Genomic DNA, 15,193 nt, shown 5'->3' with positions numbered 1-15,193 from the left:
GTGCAGAAATTAAGCCATACACGATTCGATTGGTTAAATACAGATATTACATGTTCGCATTTATGTTCGCTGTCCATCAGTGATGTACAATCTACAGCTTTCAGCGCAATTTTCACGAGTGGCTACGTGGTCGTTTATGAGACTACTCGAAAGAGCTCAAGAGGATGGTGCCCTCTGTTAGTCACATACTTCAGGTGAAATACAGCGCTCTCATCGAAAACAACAAAACACATTTTCACTTTATATCATACGTCCTTTAAGGATTTATTGAAATATAATTTTCATTTTATTTTTGGAAAAAATTGGCCAGTTATATCCTAGGCTGTTGCTAATGAGTTTACGAGAAACACATCGAAAGCATACGTGGGGCCATAGTAGGGAATTAACCTACTTATTTTTGTATACAAACTGTTAATAATTGGCAAACAATGCTATACAATCGCAATAAAGTCATGAGATGCTCAGTTGACTCTTTTAATAGAATATGTTATGGGTTTCAGGATTACACCCATCTTCAAACTTCACAAACTTCAACTCCTTCCTAACCAAACAGGCGTACAGCCTTGACAACTCAAAGAAAGTGTCCAATAACATATGACTATAACTGCGACACAAGCAGTCTTGAAGCAAATTATAGTCATATGTTATTGGACACTTTCTTTGAGTTGTCAAGGCTGTACGCCTGGTTGGTTAGGATGGAGTTCAAGTTTGTGTTGTCTGAAGATGGGTGTAATCCCGAAACACGTAAAATGTTCTAATAAAAGAGTCAATTGAACATCTCATGACTTAATTGCGATTCTACAGCATTGGTTGACAATTATTAACTTATATATGATTGCAGGCCTCAGATGGGATTTTATGTTCCGTATGTCATACAAAATGTTAGAGGTTCCTGCACTTTCCAGTTCTGGAACTTAAGTATCTGCATTCAAATGTGGATGGTAAGTAAACTTAACGGTATGTAGCAGAGGATATTTTACGTACGACCGACTAACGGTAAGTCTACAACTGATCTCTAATTTCTCTTATTTCACTCTCATATTGCTAGATTTATCTGGGAAGAAGTAAAATGATGCCTCTTTTCTCTTCGAACGTTTCCATCTCGGTATATTAGCAGTAAACTTCTCTTTTTTCCTTTCGCGCTTACCAAATGAGCCGTAACGACACGCGTAGCTCCTCTTCGTGTCTCCTCTCTGTTCTAATCATTCCTGGTTAAGGTCTGAACCTTGGGAAATACTCATGATAAGGCGGCACAACGGTTTTGAAAACTTTCTCTTCTGGAGTGTGTGATTCCCTAGGATCCTTCAGTGAATGTCAGCCTAGCACTTTTCTTAATCGCGTTAGTGCCCACCGGATGCATGCCCATACACTGTCCAGTGACTATCTGTCAAAAACCTAAATAATCACCTTTTGGATCGCAGACGGGCAGGAACAGAGCCAATGTGGTTCTGGAAGGTACCGACAGGAATATGAAGCCATTCCGAGTCCAGTGCCGTGGTCAGCTGCACTACATTTCTCGGTTAAGGATCCATGGCGCGAACACCCCGATCGGATTTTCGATTGGGTACACTGCGAGCTGCATGACATGTTGCATTGTCTTGTTGGTAAACACCATCGTGCCAAGGAAGAACCAAACTGCATGTAGATGTGAACATGGTCGCCCAGTATAGATACATATTTATGTTGATCCACTGTGCCTTCCAGAAGGGACAGACCATACAGACAATGCCACAGAAACATTCCCCAGACCATAACGCTCCCTCGTCCGGCCTAAACCCTTCCGACAATTGTTACAGAGCCGTACATGCCAACGGCCATCTGTCCGATGGATCATAAAAACATGATTCCTCTCAAAATAATACCCTTCGCCACTCATTAGACGTTCAGTTACGGAATTGGCGTGAAAATTCCAGCCTTAATTGCCAATCAACAGCAGTCTACGTGGGTGTACGCAACAGACCCCTACTGCAGAGCCCGACACGAAGCAACATTGGCTGAACGATCGTTGAGGAGACACATTCGGTGGCCTCTTGTTTTATCTGGGCGGTCAGTTGACCATCATTGCATGTCTATTGGCCCGTACACATCTCCGCAGCCATCGCTCTCTCCTGTCACCAATGGTGGCGGTGCAAGACAGTTGTCACGGTGCCGGTTTTGGATAGCGTCGTTTTGCCATGTACGCTATACGACGGCAACACGGGAGCAGTTCCCATGCCTGCTCTGAAAGGCAATCATGCCATTTTCAGCGAGATATTGGTGGTTTAGTTTGGGCATTACCCCAACGACAGCACCATTTTCTGCATCCCCTCGACAGGCTTCATATACCGTATACTGCTAGTGCTGCTACATGCCGTCTGTGAGAGGTAAATGCATGTTGACGTCTAACATTAGTCACATTAGAATTACTGGACAGTGTAAAAAGAAGAAACCATCGGCCGTCGCAGAGCATGCACTGAGTGAGACTGACCACGTAATAAAATTCGCCGACACGGAAGTACTGGCGGTAGAGAAGCACTATCACACGCGCTTGTTCAGAGAAGCTGCAGAAATACAAAAACACGCGAACAGCTTCAACAAGAAATAAAAAAGAGGAAATCCTTAAGGTAAACTGATCCTGGATTGCGGTACTGCAGCGAACGACAGTCGCAGGTAGCAAGAGGAGAACCGCACCGGAAATGACCGCGGAGAAGCCCTTGGACGTTGGCGCGCCAGGTACATATAGTCTGCGGCTTCGAGTTCGGCTCCAGTTCACCATCGGCAATGGAGGGTGAAGCTTTGACAATGGAAGCCACTCGTGCTGGCGAAACGTCTGTAAAATCATTAGATGAACGTCGGCCGAAGAACCCGAGACAGAAGCCAATAGACTGTTTTCCGCTGGTTTTCTCACCGCTGTTTTTCTCACTCGATTTTTGGTAAAAAAATCTGTTACCCGGAGTATTGCTGGAAATGGTAAAGCAGCTTGAAACACTCCTTTTAAGTGTTAAATGTTTATGAAGGCAATGGATAGACCGCTACATATTAAGGAAAAATACAATGAAGCTTGAAAGTGGTTTCCTCTATGTGGAGGTGTGATTTTTAGTCATGTGTTAAAACTCAATGAATGTGCTGTCGAGTTGATGCGCGGTGCCCGAGTTCTTAAGGTTAGAATACTACGAATAAGATGTGATACAGGATAGGAAATAGGTTCATTTAAGTGGATGTGATGTCTTTTTTGGAAACGATAGATCTCTGAGGTGTGAAACGTGTGCGCATTTCAAACTCAGTCGTCTGATTAATCTGTCAAAGATGAATCTTAGAATTAACTCCCAATTATATGCTTCAGATTGCCACTTGAGTAGTAAAACAGCAAGTGGAAACATATTTAGAATCAACAGTGGTAATATTGTCGGCACTGAATTTTAAACAGATAATTTACAAGGTACAAATTTATCTAATTACAAGGTCCCTGTTACATTATAATCTGTTGAGCATAAATCTATCTGCAGGCGAGCGGTTCTAGGCGCTTCAGTCTGGAACCGCGCGACCGCTACGGACGCAGGCTCGAATCCAGCCTCGGGCATGGATGTGCGTGATGTCCTTAGGTTAGTTAGGTTTAAGTAGTTCTAAGTTCTAGGAGACTGATGACCTCAGATGTTAAGTCCCATAGTGCTCAGAGCCATTTGAACCATACGTCGATCTAACGTGTAACTTACATTGCGCTGCAAAACACAGAGGCCAGATTCCCTGCATATTTAACAACACGCCGGGCTAACTAAAGTTGAAAGTCTGCCTCAACTGTAAGTGCAGCACAGTTTAGCATTTCTTTCCTGGGAAGTATTTGGAACCAGAGCATATCCCTGCCGTTTGTCAGCACAGCTATTAAGTATCAGATTAGTGATTAAAATGTAGAATTAGTTTATCCTAAATTGCTATATTATTGTTTCCTTGGCAGTACTGTAGTGTTTAACTATAAAACAGAAACAAAATGAAGGCAGATTAGTGTTTAACATTTCGTCAAAGCCGAGGTCATTACCGACTGTGCACAGACTTGAATTGAGGAAGGTTGCGGAAGGAAATCGGCTGTATCATTCCTGAATTTGACGTAGGTTGTGTACCGGTGTGGCTCACATGTTGCGATAGATTCTCATTCTGATATCTTTGGCGTTGTCCTATCTTCACAGTGTTGCCTCCTTGGCCGTTTTTGGTGTAGAAATCGACAAGGGGAGGATTGAGCAGTGAGCCCTTTGAGGGTGACCACTGACTGCGTTTGCGGCAGCAAGTTTGTAAAGAGAGTACCAAGTTGGCGGACGTTGAGTGGCGCAAATTGGGGCCTGCTGGCTTTCCGGACCGAGCTGCGGCTGTGTGGCGTTATTTGGCCCCCTTATGTTCGAGGAGGGGTGGTTCTGTGTTGCTCGGCGGGGATTGCTAACTCAAACCGAAGTGATCTTCTGCTGTTATTAGCCGCTGACGTGAAGCTGTAACTCAGGATACTGGCTGAGTATTTACCGCCACAACAGCTCACAGGTATTGTATTGCTGCTCGCTGACGTCTTTGTCAGTTCTGACGTTTGAATCCAATTAGCAAGTAAGGTCACTAGTTATCTGTTTTGCGTCAGGCTTGTCTCCTTGGTGATCTGGCACTGGCTTAATCTCTCAGTGTTAATGCTAAGTCTCTTGAGTTTCAAGTCGTTATCGGTTGTCAAACCGTGATATGTACCCTGTTTTTACATAAAGGGAATATTTTATATTATAGGCTGGTCTACTTTTAGTTGAGCTGTAATCGGAAATTTGTTTTATTCACTGAACTGTACGATTGTTTCCCTCACTTGTTCCAAGGAGCTTTAAATTGTCTCTAATGTCTAAAAGTTACTTTTGCATATTTATTGTTATTCTCATTGATAGTTTTAAAGTAAGTGAAAACGAGTTATCATTTATTTACAAGCACAACAGTTCAAAACAGTTTACTCCTTATTTTCGGAGATCTGTACATACACATATATATTTGCCGGCCGCTTTATTGCTAGTAAATTCTTATAGACTGCCCCTCATGTACATGCAGGTTGTGGTGTGTCACTTGGTTACGCGATCATCTGTGAGGTGAATCATCCTTATCATCATCTGTGTAGAAACTAATTGGTGTTGTGTTTATGTTATAGAGTTCACTGTTCTTGCTCAGCGCTTGTGCGTGGATTCTAGTTGAGGTGTCCGTCGTGCCACCACGCTGGCAGGTCAGTTACGTAGGTGTGGCCCAGTGACTGTAACAGACGGAGCGCCCCTCATCTATTGCGGGTCGGTCGTTGAATGAACACTTTTGGACGCACCGTTAAGTGCAGCCTTGTCATGTTATTCACTTGTATTACTTCTATTACTTTCTAACTGTAGTCTTAATGTTGTGCTTGAGTATTAACTGCTGTAGCTACTGTAATTTTGTTATTCTAATAATAAGCAGGTGCCCGATTTTATGTTTTCACTTCGATCTAGGGCCTTGTCGTGAAGGTAAAGATGGCTTAGATCAACAGGAAACGTTTCTGATCTTTCTACAGATTTTTTTTTTACGTTTTTACTTGAAACAATCGCCTGATTGTTGTTTTCTCTCTTCAGTACTTACCATTGTTAAAACAAGAATTACACTACACTTGAATATCCAGTCAGGTTATATCTGCTTACATTAATTGGATTAATAAAATTTCATGATATCTGATGTTCAATTCAACCATTCAACCATCTTGGTCAGTTCTTCCCTGATTCCTGCTTCTTGTTGTTGTTGTGGTCTTCAGTCCTGAGACTGGTTTGATGCAGCTCTCCATGCTACTCTATCCTGTGTAAGCTTCTTCATCTCCCAGTACCTACTGCAACCTATATCCTTCTGAATCTGTTTAGTGTATTCATCTCCTGGTCTCCCACTACGATTTTTACCCTCCACGCTGCCCTCCAATGCTAAATTTGTGATCCCTTGATGCCTCAAAACATGTCCTACCAACCTATCCCTTCTTCTAGTCAAGTTGTGCCACAAACTTCTCTTCTCCCCAATCCTATTCAATACCTCCTCATTAGTTACGTGATCTACCCACCTTATCTTCAGCATCCTTCTGTAGCACCACATTTCGAAAGCTTCTATTCTCTTCTTGTCCAAACTGGTTATCGTCCATGTTTCACTTCCATACATGGCTACACTTCTTAGGCACAACTATTGAAGGTTGTGTGTTATGAGATGCATGTTTCTCTAAGAAAGCTGTACCATAACTGAGCCTTGCTGTGGCTCGCGTTGGTGCCATTGGTAGGCTGGCATCGTTTTGTTGGTATAGTTACGGTTGTCGACTTATTCTTGTGTTCATTGGCGCCACTCCGTTTGGAAGCGTTGTCCGTCCGCTAGTGGCAGCAGCGGCGGTTATCGATATCCGGTAACGGTGGTACTGTCCTTGGGGCGACGTTGTGGTGTTTCCGTGTGGTGTGAGTCGGGAGTTCGGTTGGAGACGGACGAGCAGCCAGGTCCGCGCAGAGGGAGAACACGCCGGGATCACTGGCGGAACGCATGCACTGCCGGATGGAAGGGCTGTAGTCAAGAGGGGTACAACCTCGTTGTCAACCGGACCCAGGAAGTTTAAATTGAGTACACCTTGATTCAAGTAGTGAAACCTCCACCATTGTGAGATCTCGCCATTTGCTTGCGTGTTGCGGCTCGCAGTGTCGCCGAGATGAAGAGCAGCGAGTGGAGCGTTTGGGAATGGCGAAACACATTACCCTTCAAAAATGGTTCAAATGGCTCCGAGCACTATGGGACTTAACATCTATGGTCATCAGGCCCCTAGAACGTAGAACTAATTAAACCTAACTAACCTAAGGACATCACACAACACCCAGTCATCACGAGGCAGAGAAAATCCCTGACCCCGCCGGGAATCTAACCGGGGAACCCGGGCGTGGGAAGCGAGAACGCTACCGCACGACCACGAGCTGCGGACTCATTACCCTTCCTCCACTTGATATTATCAATTGTTGCATTCTATATGTTGTTATTTGTGAAGTTCAACTAGTGGTATTTTTCCTGCCTAGTGGCCGGTAACGCCCCAGTTACCTGCCCTGGAGCTTAGTGTAAATTACAGCAGTATACTTTTCCTCGCCCTGCCGCTGCCGTCCGGTAAGATGTGTAGTTCGACAACTTCCTTGATTTGTAGGCCGGATGGTGCATTATTTTTTTCCTTACTCTGGTAGTAGTGGTTACTTTCTGCTTCCGGATACTCTAAACACTGGAGTCTGAAGACATAGTGCTGACCACCGGTTCCGGGTTGGGTGTGTTAGTCCATCGTTTCATTGATCATCGGACGTTAGGTAAATTCGCCAAATGATTACTGGTCATTCGTTTAAACTGCCGCTAGTCTAAGTTACCATCTCGTGAAGTGAATGCAACTCTTGGCTGCCTGTCTCATAGCTTGTGAAGTTTTGAGGCACTTTCCCAGGTCGATCCTCGGAGCAACCGCCAGACACCACACTTGCTAGGTGGTAGCCTTTAAATCAGCCGCGGTCCGTTAGTATACGTCGGACCCGCGTGTCGCCACTGTCAGTGATTGCAGACCGAGCGCCACCACACGGCAGGTCTAGAGAGACTTACTAGCACTCGCCCCAGTTGTACAGCCGACTTTGCTAGCGAAGCTACACTGACCAATAGGCTCTCCTTTGCCGAGACGATAGTTAGCTTAGCCTTCAGCTACGTCATTTGCTACGACCTAGCAAGGCGCCATTACCAGTTTATATTCAGTATAATAATGTCTAACAAGAGCCATGTTCTCCAGTTGTGGATTAAAGTTAAGTATTCCAAGAACTACGTTCTTTTCTTTATAGGATAATTACTTTACCTTGTTCCACACCTCACGCCAATCTGCGTGAGCTTAACGCGTGCCTTTCGGCTACCTCCGAGTGGCTTGGCTGTCTTGCCACGCCACTACAGGCCCCTTTTATTTGTTGTTGTTTCCAAATAAAGTGTACGTCACTGAAAACTAAACTAACCAACAGCAATTGATTACGGCCCCGTCCACAATCGTAACCCTATCCTGCCTCCCTTGGTACCAGGTCTCAATAACGGTCGCACGTGATTTAGGAAACCACGTAAATCCGAATTACAAGGCTAGAGGCCGAACCACCGCTCTCCAGAATGGAAGCCCACTGTCTTATTACGGCACCACCTCTCTCGGTAACAAAACAGAATCCTGACTCCAATATATAATTTTCTATCCTACTGGGCATAGATAGAATACACACCATCGTGTCACATTCCCGCAAACACCGCCTATGTTTGACTTCAGTGTGCAATAACCACTCATAGACGGCAGTTGGCTGCATTATTAGTGGAGGACCCGGGAAAGAGTGCAGTCGTTGTCGTTATACGGAAACGGAGCTATTTATCTGACGTCCAAGGGTGGAAGCATTTCCGGAACGGCTAAGTTTGTAAATTTCTCGAGTGCGCCTTTGTTCAAATGGTTCAAATGTCTCTGAGCACTATGGGACTTAACATCTGTGGTCATCAGTCCCCTAGAACATAGAACTACTTAAACCTGACTAACCTAAGGACATCACACAAATCCATGCCCGAGGCAGGATTCGAACCTGCAACCGTAGCAGTCGCACGGTTCCGAACTGAGCGCCTAGAACCGCTAGACCACCGCGGCCGGCTACGCCTTTGTTAAAGAATACCATGCATCGTAAAATGGCGCTATCGAAAACCAGCGCCGTGGTAGCTGTGGCGTACTGTGGGCCATAGATGACTCGGTGAATGATGACTGTGGAGTGTGTACTGGCGAATAGCAATTGTTGAGTAACTGACCACCCTAACGAACCAAGCGGCTACCAGCAGTGTCTCCTCAAACCACCGTTCAGCGAAAGTTGCTGCCTATGGCCTCCGCAGCGGGTTCCTAGATCACGTAGCCATCCTAACCGCTGTTCATCGGCATCGAGGGCTGGAATCAGCCCCCCGGTACCGCAACTGGGCGTCCACTAAGGGACGACAGAAGGACTTTTCAGATGAATCACGTTTTATGCATCGATCTGATGGACGTTGGCGTATATGGCGTGAAACGTCTGAAAGCAAACACCCTGCAACGAGGAGGGAGCGTTATGGTCTGAGGAATGTTTCCATGGCATTCCTTGGGTGACCACTTCATTCAGGAAGGCACAAGGCATAATCAGAAGTATACATCTACACTACTGGCCATTGAAATTGCTACACCACGGAGAAGACGTGCTACAGGCGCGAAATTTTAACGGCAGGAAGAAGATGCTGTGATATACAAATGATTAGCTTTTCAGAGCATTCACACAAGGCTGACGCCGGTGGCGACACCTATAATGTGCTGACATGACGAACGTTACCAACCGATTTCTCATACACAAACAGCAGTTGACTGGCGTTGCCTGGTGAAACGTTGTTGTGATGCCCTGTGTAGGGAGGAGAAATGCGTACCATCACTTTGATAAACGTCGGATTGTAGCCTATCACGATTGCGGTTTATCGTATCGCGACATTGCTGCTTGCGTTGGTCGAAATCCAATGAGTGTTAGCAGAATATGGAATCGGTGGGTTCAGGAGTGTAATACGGAACGCCGTGCTGGATCCCAACGGCCTCGTATCAGTAGCAGTCGAGATGATAGGCATCTTATCCGCATGGCTATAATAGATCGTGCAGCCACCTCTCGATTCCTGAGTCAGCAGATGGGGACGTTTGCAAGACGACAACCATCTGCACGAACAGTTCGACAACGTTTGCAGCAGCATGGACTATCAGATCGGACACCATGACTCCGGTTACCCTTGACGCTGCATAAGAGACAGGAGCGCCTGCGATGGTGTACTCAACGACGAACCTGGGTACACGAATGGCAAAACGTCATTTTTTCGGATGAATCCAGGTTATGTTTACAGCATCATAATGGTCGAATCCGTGTTTGGCGACATCGTGGTGAACGCACATTAGAAGCGTGTATTCGTCATCGCCATACTGGCGTATCACCCTGCATGATGGTATAGGGTGCCATTGGTTACACGTCTCGGTCACCTGTTGTTCACATTGACGGCACTTTGAACAGTGGACGTTACATTTCAGATGTGTTACGACCCGTGGCTCTACCCTGCATTCGATCCCTGCGAAACCCTACATTTCAGCAGGATAATGCACGAGCGCATGTTGCAGGTCCTGTACGGGCCTTTCTGGATACAGAAAATGTTAGACTGCTGCCCTGGCCAGCACATTCTCCAGATCTTTCACCAAAATGAAAACGTCTGGTCAATGGTGGCCGAGCAACTGGCTCATCACAATACGCCAGTCAGTACTCTTGTTGAACTGTGGTATCGTGTTGAAGCTGCATTGGCAGCTGTACCTGTACACGCCATCCAAGCTGTGTTTGACTCAATGCCCAGGCGTATCAAGGCCATTATTACGGCCAGAGTTGATTGTTCTGGGTACTGATGTCCCAGTATCTATGCGCCCAAATTGCGCGAAAATATAATCACATATCAGTTCTAGTATAATATATTTGTTCAATGAATACCCGTTTATCATGTGCATTTCTTCGTGGTGTAGCAATTTTAATGGCCAGTACGTATCATTCTGAACCACGTCCACCATTACATGGAGTTTGTTTTTCCTTGGCAAGATTGCATTTACCAGCAGGACAATGCAACGTGTCATATAGTTTGCAGCGCACGTACGTGGTTCGAAAAGCACAAGTGTGAGCTTACCGTACTCTCATGGACAGCTAACTCCTCGGATTTCAACCTAAATCGGGCTGTTCTCACTATGGATCCTCAGCCGTGAAACATAGTCATGGCTCTGGAGTCGGCATGCCTCCATATCCCAGGAGAACTTTTCGGAACCCCATTATCGAGGCTTCTGACAGGTGGCCACATTAATGTGACTGGACGGTGTACCTTATGCTCGCTCGCTCTGATGAAGGTCCGCATACCGAGAACAAAGAGGTAGGTCCCGTGGCCGACGAACGCAGAATTCATGAAGTGAACGCAAAGCAAGAATCAAATTGCACACCGTAGCAACAGTCAGTGTAAGAACGCGCAAGCAGTCCAGAGAGCGATCCGAATCGAAAACGTAAACACACCGGCAAGGCTAATCACTTTGTTATTAATAGTGCATATCGAAGACTTCATAAACTGCTGGACAAGTGAGGGGACTTCGTGTCTCCGTACTGTCTCGTCAGCGCATGGTCTCACGTCACATTCCCTCTCGGCGCCCTTCGAGGTGGCGGCGGGGGGTGGGGGGGGGGGCATGGTATAAAGCCTCCATACTGAGGCTGGGTGGTGATTCCGACAGAAAAATAACTGATGGTGGTCGAAGTACAGAGCACATACTGTGTAGACTGGCAACAGCAACTAAAGTGTTTCTGAAGAAGAGAAATTTGTTAGCAGTGAATATAAATTAAAGGTTTATTAATCCTGTTCTGGAGCTATTTCTCTGGATTGTAGCCTTGTATGAAAGTGAAATATGGAAGATAAGCAGCAAATTCTGAAGGTGGCAAGGGTAAAATACAGGGAGCGAAAGGCTATTTACAATTTGTACAGAAACCAGATGGCAGTTATAAGAGTCGAGGGACATGAAAGGGAAGCAGTGGTTGGGAAGGAAGTGGGACACGGTTGTGACTTCTCCCCGATGTAATTCAATCTGTATATTGAGCAAGCAGTAAAGGAAACAAAAGATAAATTCGGAGTAGGTATTAAAATCCATGTAGAAGAAATAAAACCTTTAAGGTACACCGATGACATTGTAATTCTGTCAGAGACAGCAAAGGACTTGCAAGAGTAGTTGAACGGAATGGACAGTGTCTTGAAAGGAGGATATAAGATGAACATCAACAAAAGCAAAACGAGGACAATGGAATGCAGTCGAGTCAACTCGGGTGATGCTGAGGGAATTAGATTAGGAAATGAGACACTTAAAGTAGTAAAGGAGTTTTGTTATTTGGGGAGCAAGACAACTGATGATGGTCGAAGTAGAGAAGATATAAAATGTAGACTGGCAATGACAAGGAAAGATTTACTGAAGAAGAGAAATTTGTTAACATCGAATATAGATTTAAGTGTCAGGAAGTCGTTTCTGAAAGCATTTGTATGGATTGTAGCCATGTATGGAAGTGAAACATGGACATTAAGTAGTTTTGGCAGAAAGAGAATAGAAGCTTTCGAAATGTGGTGCTACAGAAGAATGCTGAAGATTAGATGGGTAGATCACATAACTAATGAGGAGGTATTGAATAGGATTGGGGAGAAGAGACGTTTGTGACACAACTTGACGAGAAGAACGGATCGGTTGGTAGGACATGTTCTGAGGCATCAAGGGATCACCAATTTAGTATTGGAGGGCAGCGTGGAGGGTAAAAGTCGTAGAGGGAGACCAAGAGATGAATACACTAAGCAGATTCAGAAGAATGTAGGCTGCAGTAGGTACTGGGAGATGAAGCAGCTTGCACAGGATAGAGTAGCATGGAGAGCTGCATCAAACCAGTCTCAGGACTGAAGACCACAACAACAATAACAAGCGGTCTGAACAAGACGCTAGTATAAGTTTTTGGAATGTGGTTCTCAAGATTAGGTGTTTATCTCGTTTAACTAATAAGGTACTGAATAAAACTTTGGATGAAAGACATATATGGCTCAACTTGACTGAAAAAGGAATCCATTGATAGAACTCGTTCTGAGACAATAGGGGATTACGAATTCGTTATTAGACGGAAGTGTGAGGAAATAACAAGAAATGAGTACAGTATAAATGTTCGAAAGGATGTAGGCTACAGTAGTTATTCGGAGATGAAGTTTGCACAGGACTGAGTTGCATGGAGAACTGCGTCAAACCAGTCTTTGGACTGAAGACCACAACAACAGCAACAACATTTGCGCAGTCTCTACAGTAATGATGCGGAAATGGTACTTTTACAGGCTATGCGTGAAGTTTTCCTATCCCTTATGGTGGCATGTTGTTCGTCATTTACAAATCACTGAGTAGTAGGGTGGCTTAAATAAAAAGGTGTAAGTTTTAACACCAAGTGGGATGTTACTTTTAATGAAAAAAATGAGTACATTACACGGTCCCTACTAAACTTACGAGTGAAACACGAAATTGACAAGAAAGTAAATTTTTTTTATTATATGCATATTATATTGATGGTGTTTAATTGAATATTTATCCATGTAGTAGGAAAAGTAGTCCGGAGAAAATGATTTCTGAATATTTCAATTGGTTCTTTGATCACACATTTCTTATTTAAGGCTGAAAAACCATAAAGCGGCGTTTTGTTCCAGCAGTGTCTGAGTTAATACCTAACTTAATTAGACAAATCATCAAAATGTCTTTGGCTCCAAATCGAACTGCTGGCTGAGTCACTGACAGTGACGAGAATGGGCGACAAAGGTCATTCATTTGTTCTACTGTTGTGCCTGTACATAATATTATTCTTCAGAAACTGTGACCAATTAAGACATTTTTATAGGATGTAGAAAACTGCATCGCAAAACTACGATGGGTTAAAGAGGATGTTGTTAGGAGCAAAATGCTGATAAAAACCCATGTCTGGAAACGTCATCAAACGAGGCAAGAGAACATTGTTCACAAAGAGGCCAACGCTTCAGTGGGTAACGTGAGTTTGTACGCTAACGAACAGCAAACGTAATGTTTTGTAATGGACCTGGAAGGATTCAGGTCGTTAGATGGCTTTGCGTCCACGCTGTTTAAAGTAGCTTATTACATCATACAACTGAGGTGGCTCTTTGTACTGTACACGGTATACAGCGTATATACGGAAACTGCGGCTACACCATAATTTTTGTGAAACAATGCATAGGGTTATTAGTAGAAAAACGCTAAAGAATGGATTTTTTGGATGTCAGAATGGAACGCTTGAAGCCTTCGATTACTGCCGCCGCTGAAACGTCTAGGAAGACCTCTCACATAACCCAAAGAAATTTGCCGCGCGGGGTAGCCGCGAGATCTAGGCGTCTTATCACGGTCCGTACTGCTCCCCCGTCGGAGGTTCGAGTCCTCCCTCGGGCTTGGCAGTGTGTGTGATCATTAGCGTAAGTTAGTTTAAGTTGGATTCAGTAGTGTGTAGGCTTAGGGACAGATAACCTCGGCAGTTTGGTCCCCCATATGGTCTTACCACAAATTGCCTAATTTCCCAAAGAAATTCCGGCAGTATGTAAAGTTTGCCAGTGGAACCGAAGTTAATCCTCATACTCTCATAGATGACACAGCAACTGAAATTAATAGTGGAACTGGAAGTACAGAAAAGCTGTACTGCCTTTTCAAATGTTCCTTTACTAAGAAAATTCCAGGAGCGTTACCCCAGTTTAATTCTTGCTCTTGACGTTGATGATGTCAACGACATTCGGTAAATATCCAGGCATGCACACTCGCAAAACAAAACAGAAGTTACTGTGGGCTATTTACATTGGCTTTCATATACTTTTAAAAGGGTAACATCATGGGAGCCTATGGCTGCCTTACGTAACGTACTGCTCTGTTCAGTCTTAAAATGTTCCCTACCAGTGTTATTCGTCTGATTCAGCTTTACCGCTGGGAACTACAGAGCGGATTATTATTGACACAGTAATCAGTATGCTACCCAACCACGATATTATTGCACTTGGCCTCCCCTGGCTGTTATTGGAAACAAGCGGGGACGGTACAGTAAACAAAACCAATATCCATTTTTCGGCTCTTGCATACGCTGGGCAAGTCTGAATAGCCTTGCGAAGATATTTTATGTTCGTTAGAGCATATTATGACGGGTTTCAAACGCACAGGTAAACACACGAACCGACTGAAGCGTCCTCGCTGCCAGGTACAATAATATTGTGGTAGCAGTATTGACACTATGGAAATAAACAGCTGGCCATTGCAAGCTGCCCCTCCAGTAAGAATAGCGAATAATTAAAATTTAATTATTGTACATTTACAGTAGAACAGAAATAATACAAGGTGTTTGAAAAAGAACTTCTTAGTTTTAAGTACAAATTTAATGGGTAAATTAATGAGAAATTACATCAATGAGTATGTCTCATGAAAGAGGATTCCTTCAAGTTTTGTTTAATTGTAGTAGATTTCAACGTGGGATCTATTTATTGCCCTGCACATCTCGAGAGGATATTCAACTTCTCGCCACGTATTCACCAACATTTCAAGTGTAACGTCCCAGCCGCCGCGGCAGATTTTTTCTCATAA

This window comes from Schistocerca piceifrons, chromosome 4, assembly GCF_021461385.2.
Source record: "Schistocerca piceifrons isolate TAMUIC-IGC-003096 chromosome 4, iqSchPice1.1, whole genome shotgun sequence".
Classification (NCBI taxonomy): domain Eukaryota; kingdom Metazoa; phylum Arthropoda; class Insecta; order Orthoptera; family Acrididae; genus Schistocerca; species Schistocerca piceifrons.
The sequence above is the reverse complement of the archived record's forward strand: the minus strand, read 5'-3'. Positions refer to the sequence as shown.